The sequence below is a fragment of the Myotis brandtii genome, unplaced genomic scaffold, assembly GCF_000412655.1.
Source record: "Myotis brandtii unplaced genomic scaffold, ASM41265v1 scaffold77, whole genome shotgun sequence".
Taxonomy (NCBI): domain Eukaryota; kingdom Metazoa; phylum Chordata; class Mammalia; order Chiroptera; family Vespertilionidae; genus Myotis; species Myotis brandtii.
Genome location: NW_005371082.1, coordinates 2,251,170 through 2,256,954, shown reverse-complemented (window position 1 = coordinate 2,256,954; position 5,785 = coordinate 2,251,170). Strand labels below are relative to the sequence as shown.

Here is a 5,785-nt window from a genome sequence, read left to right as displayed (position 1 = left end):
TGTTATCTGGTGATGTTACAGAATTTACCAGAAACTGAAAAACACACAGGAGTACTTGGAGACACGGGGAAAACCCATTCATTTTCAGATGTTTCACATGTACCAGTACAGTGACTCAGGGGAGACTGTTTCTCTCTAAATCCTGAGCAAACCAATATGTAGGAAGCTTTCCCTTTATACCCTTTGGTTTCTTTGTCCCTCAAATATGGGATGGGACTTCCGGACCTTTTGTGGGTTTTCCAAAAAGCCCGGTGGGTTGGGGTGGGGGTGTGAGACCACACCTAAAGGCCTGGCCTGGTGCCAGCGCTGATAACCCCCTCCAGGGGTTGTTCATGGTTTATGGCCTCTGTAAAATGGGAGTAGTACTTAGGTAAACCTGTCTTGCAAGATCAGATTGTGGAGAAAGGGGCAGTGACTTAATTATAGGCTATCAAGAATGTGCATTAGGTTACTGGAGCAGATTCAGATTGCTAGCCCCCCAAAGATGTTTCATTTTCCCCATGAGTGAAACTCACAATGTTGTCACCTATTTGCTTTAATAATGATCACGGGTACTCTAGAATCCACGTCTGATAACTCTAATTTCTGATCATCTAACATTGTTTTTTGCTTTTTTTTTTTAAACTCCTCTTAATTTTTGGTCATATGAGCTCCTTGCATATTTGACCAATTTCATGTTTGTTTGTTTTTTCTTCTTAGTTTTTGGTTATTTGATATTTTTGCATGCTTGGGGATTTAAAAAATAAAATTATTGCCTATTGGATATATATATATATATATATATCCATCAAAAATGAAAATGTGTGTACTTATAATCTTAACTCTACCTCACTTAGCCTTCTTCTCTTTTTTTTTTTAGAGTTTAGGACTTTTAATTTGTCCCATAGCTGCTGAAGCAAAATTATGATAAAATATTCTGCTTTCCTTTATATCCCAACACACACAAAAAAAAACTATTTGTAGGAAAAAAATGGTTTTGTACACGGGAAGAAACAATATAAATTCAAAACTTACCACTCATCTCTTTAAAAAGTTTATACGAATATCCAGTCAAAACCAACAGGTTATCTCCTTTGAAATGTTATCTAAACCTCCAAAACCTCCCCGGCCTCTGCCACCAAATCCACCTTGGCCTCCTCTGCCACCGCCTCTGCCTCCAAAGCCACCTCTGCCTCCACCACGACCCCCGAAGCCACCTTCACCCTTAGGCTTGGCCCAGTCCAAAGTAACTTTGTTTCCATCAATTTCACCATCTTCCATGGCCTCCTTAGCGGCTTTGGCATCTTCCTCACTGTTGAAGTCTACAAAACCAAACCCTTTGGAAGAGCCCGTCTTCCGGTCAGTGACTATCCTTGCCGGGACAGAGCCATCAAATGACTCCTTCAATGTCTCTTCCGTAGTCTCCTCAGACAGACCTTTGACAAATAGAGTTTTGGATGGCTGGCTTCTTGCATTAGGTGATCCTTTGGGTCCTTGCAATTCCAGTCACATATCAAGACCTAGGAGTTATCTCCTTGAATTTTTGTTTTTATTTCTTAGGTAAGGTAAGTGGTATCTCTCTCCTTTTCTCCTTCGAGGTAGAAGAGGGGAAATGTCACATTACTCCAATGTCACATTTCTGGGGCACTTTGATAAAAGTTGCCTTTTCAAATACTTCCTGAAGAGTTTCTTCTGTCGCACTGTAGGAAAGGTTGCTTAAAACCAGAGTTTTTGATTCACCACTCCAAGTGCTGTTCTTTCCACCTCTATGGTCTTGATTGTGACCTTTCTCTCCAGTATAGTACAGAGAAATGGATCGCCCATCTATTTCTGTCCCTTGCTTTTCTTCCAAGGTTTTCTCTGCATCAGCTTCTGTCTTAAATTCAATATAAGCAATCCCTTTATTCTTCCCATCCTTGCTGACTAATCTGGTCTCCATAGCATCTTCAAACACTTCTTTTAATTCATCCTGAGTAACTTTACCACATAAGGCAGATTTTTTTGCCAAAAGTGTTCTTGCATCTCGATCTTTTTTACTGTCTTTTCCCTTTGGTTTTTCTAGTTTAATTTCATTGCCAAAGACTTTTAAACCAGTGAGTTCTAAGGCTTTTTCCAGGTCCTCAGCAGATTCAAAATCCACATAGCCAAACTTCCTCGACACACCAATTCTGACATCCACAACAGCAAGATCGTTTTTAGCAAAAACATCACTGATACCCGTTTTTAATTCAGGAGCAGACTTGCTGAAGTTCAGGTTTCCAACAAAGAGATTGAAAGCTGTAGTCGGTTCTGTGGCTTCCACTTTCTGTTTGGCGGCCTCAGGAGCAGCTTTCTGTTTGGCTATTTCCTTCTTTCGTTTTCCAGGTGCTTCTTTGACAGGCTCTTCCTCCTCCTCCTCCTCCTCTTCCTCATCATCCTCGTCTTCATCATCTTCATCATCCTCTTCATCATCATCATCATCATCTTCATCGTCCTCATCTTCATCCTCAGCTGTGCTCTTAGCCTTCACAGGAACAGCTTTTACAGGAGCTTTCTTGCCTTTGGCTGGTGCAATCTCCATTGGTTCTTCTTCAGAGTCATCTTCTTCATCATCATCCTCATCCTCATCTTCATCCTCATCTTCGTCTTCATCATCATCCTCATCATCTGAGGCAGGAGCAGCAGCAGTAGCTTTCATCACTGCTGGCTGAATTTCATCCTCATCTTCATCCTCATCCTCCTCATCGTCATCATCCTCCTCTTCACTGTCGTCATCATCTTCCTCATCACTATCTTCCTTCTTGGCATTCTTGCCGTTCTTTGCTCCCTTGACTGGGATGGCTGCTCCCTTCTTACCAGGAGTTGCTACCAATGCTTTGCCTGGTGTGCCTCCCTTCTTACCAGGTGTGGCTAATGCTTTGGCTGGTGTAACTGCTGCCTTTTTGCCAGGGGTTGGCACAGCCACTGCCTTTTTGCCAGGGGTGACAACTGCTTTCTTGCCTGTGGCAACTGCAATCTTTTTTGTTGGGGAAACCATCACCTTCTTTCCTGGAATTGTGGTAGCCTTCATGCCTTTTTTTCTGAGGAATGATAATCTCTTCTCCACTGCTTTCATCTTCTTCATCTGACATTTCCTCATCTTCACTATCTTCTTCTACCTCCTTTGGAGGAGGAGCCATTTTCTTGGGGTCACCTTGATTTTTACCAACCTTTGCGAGACCAAAAGGCGTTGATGGCGGCCGCTGGTACTGAAGAACCGGAGCGCGTACGTCTCGCTACCAGCTAGAGCTCGAGACTGAGGCGAAAGACTGAGCCTGCCCAGTAATTCTTCTTCTCTTTATATTGTTCTGTTGTAAGACACATGTTTACTTTGTCCCACAAACTCTAAGTCACATATCAAGACCTAGGAGTTATCTCCTTGAATTTTTGTTTTTATTTCTTAGGTAAGGTAAGTGGTATCTCTCTCCTTTTCTCCTTCGAGGTAGAAGAGGGGAAATGTCACATTACTCCAACAATATTTTTCAATAAAATTTTATTTTAAATTTTAGAACTCTTCTTAACCTTAATAAACATCTTTATAAATAGTTTAGCACCTAATTTAAGAGTGGGAGATTACTGGCACCTATTGTCTTGTGGCTTCATTTGAAATATACAAAAAGTTTTTTTAATAACCTGATACAATTTGAAACAATTTCATCTTTCTTCCTGATATAAAAATACTGTTAATATTTACTTGAAATGTTTTATTTTTAATTGTTTAAAATTCTGATGAGTACCTAAAAATATAAAAAGTATTAGACTATGTGTGCCAAAGAAGTAGTTAGTCCATGGGTAGTGAAAGTTTGAGAAAAACTGCCCTAAATTTTTGGTCATTGGACATAATCACATAATCATCCTGTTATGAATCAAAACTGCCAACCTTTGACTTACTGTAGTCATCTGCTTTAGGATGTGTTGAATTTTAGGTATCTAAAGAACACCAATATCCACTATCAATAGGCAATATTGGAATTATAGATCTAGACCTTAGATATTAGGATATCATCCTATCTAATAAAAGAGTAATATGCAAATTAACCATCACTCCTCACTCTATCAGTCCGTCAGAAAGATGGCTGTGGCCATGGAGCTGGAGCGAGCAGGAGGCTTGTGTTGCCCCTGGCAATGGAGGAAGCTAATCTTCCCACCTGCCCTGGCCAGCCCTGAGCTCCACTCAAGGCTACAAAGTTTCAATTATAGAAGTTAAATAAATCCCAGATACCTGCTTCCAGCCCATGGGCATGGCCAGCCTGAAAATGGCCCTCAGCCCCTCACCCAGGCTGGCCAGGCACCCCAGCGGGACCCCCCACCCTGATCTGGGACACCCTTCAGGGCAAACCAGCTGGCCCCCACCCATGCACCAGGCCTCTATCCTATATAATAAAAGAGTACTATGCAAATGGACCCCAACAGCAGAACAACTGGGAATGACTGGTCACTATGACACACACTGTCCACCAGGGAGCAGACGCTCAATGCAGGAGCTGCCCCCTGGTGGTCAGTGCCACAGGGGGAGCTCTGCTCAGCCACAAGCCAGGCTGCCAGCTGCCAGCACAGCGGTGGTGGTGGGAGCCTCTCCTGCCTCCTCAGCAGTGCTAAGGATGTCTGACTACAGCTTAGGCCTGCTCCCCGCTGGCAAGTGGACATCCCCCGAGGGTTCCCAGGCTGCCAGAGGGATGTCTGACTGCCAGCTTAGGTGCGATCCCCCGGGGAGCGGGCCTAAGCCAGCAGGTGGACATTCCCCGAGGGGTCCCAGACTGCGAGAGGGCACAGGCCGGGCTGTGGGACCCCCCTGAGTGCACAAATTTTTGTGTACTGGGCCTCTAGTCAATATATAAAAACCATAAAAATGGCTGAAACACTAAAGGTTATAGAATGAAATAGAATGGAAGCCAACATATGTAAAGCTCAACTGAAAGTAAGCTGATGGTTCTAAGACGTTATATTTGATGGATCCTCTAAGATTCCTTTTACTGTGGCATACACAAGTCATTTTACCTTCACATACCCTTAGCAAGAGTGTTTGTTGTAATCCCTAATTCCATAACCAAGATTAAATATATATATTTCTAGTTACTTAGTAGAGCAAAGTCTGATATTATTTAAATCTCTCTGTGTGTATGTGTGTGTGTGTGTGTGTGTGTGTGTGTGTGTGTGTGTGAAGTAGCCCTGACTCTGTGACTTCTGATAATGATTACTTAGTGGAAGAGTGATAATTATGAAATAAAATGTCCTTTTAGCTAAACTAAGCCTTTGTCTCCCTACAGAGACAAAGTTCCATATCTCCTTTTGCCACCACCCTTGCTTATATGTCCCATATCTTAAACTATTATCACTTTGATATTTTCCCATGTTACACGCCGTTAGCACTTTGTTCCATAGCACTCTTGGAGAATTTTGACTCCTCTTGTGAATTGACCCAGCAATTATGGCCAAATGATTTAGAAATGCTTCTTTCTGTACGTTATAAACACATCAATTGTTGATGTTGATGTGATAATGATGAAATTATACTTTCTCACTTTTATTAGCTTCAAGAAAGTCACTGTCAAGGGGATGCTTCCTGGTCTAAAACTCCTTGCCCACCAATGTCTGGGGCGCTGACAGCTGTAGGGATTAGAGCAGAAGGAGAGAGAATCTTTGTGTTGGTCTTTGATTCTGCTAATTCAGTGAGAGACATAAACATAGCAATATTAGAACCCTCCAAGGGCTTTATAACCATTGAATTTATGTACTAAATTATTAATGTCAGAAATTTTTTCTTGTGGATAAAGATTCCCACTTACTA

General features: G+C 42.2%; 1 pseudogene; it reads right to left on the bottom strand.

The window, feature by feature from the left end:
- Window positions 1-1,050: 1,050 nt before the first annotated feature.
- Window positions 1,051-3,897, bottom strand: LOC102239280 (annotated as a pseudogene).
- Window positions 3,898-5,785: the final 1,888 nt, after the last annotated feature.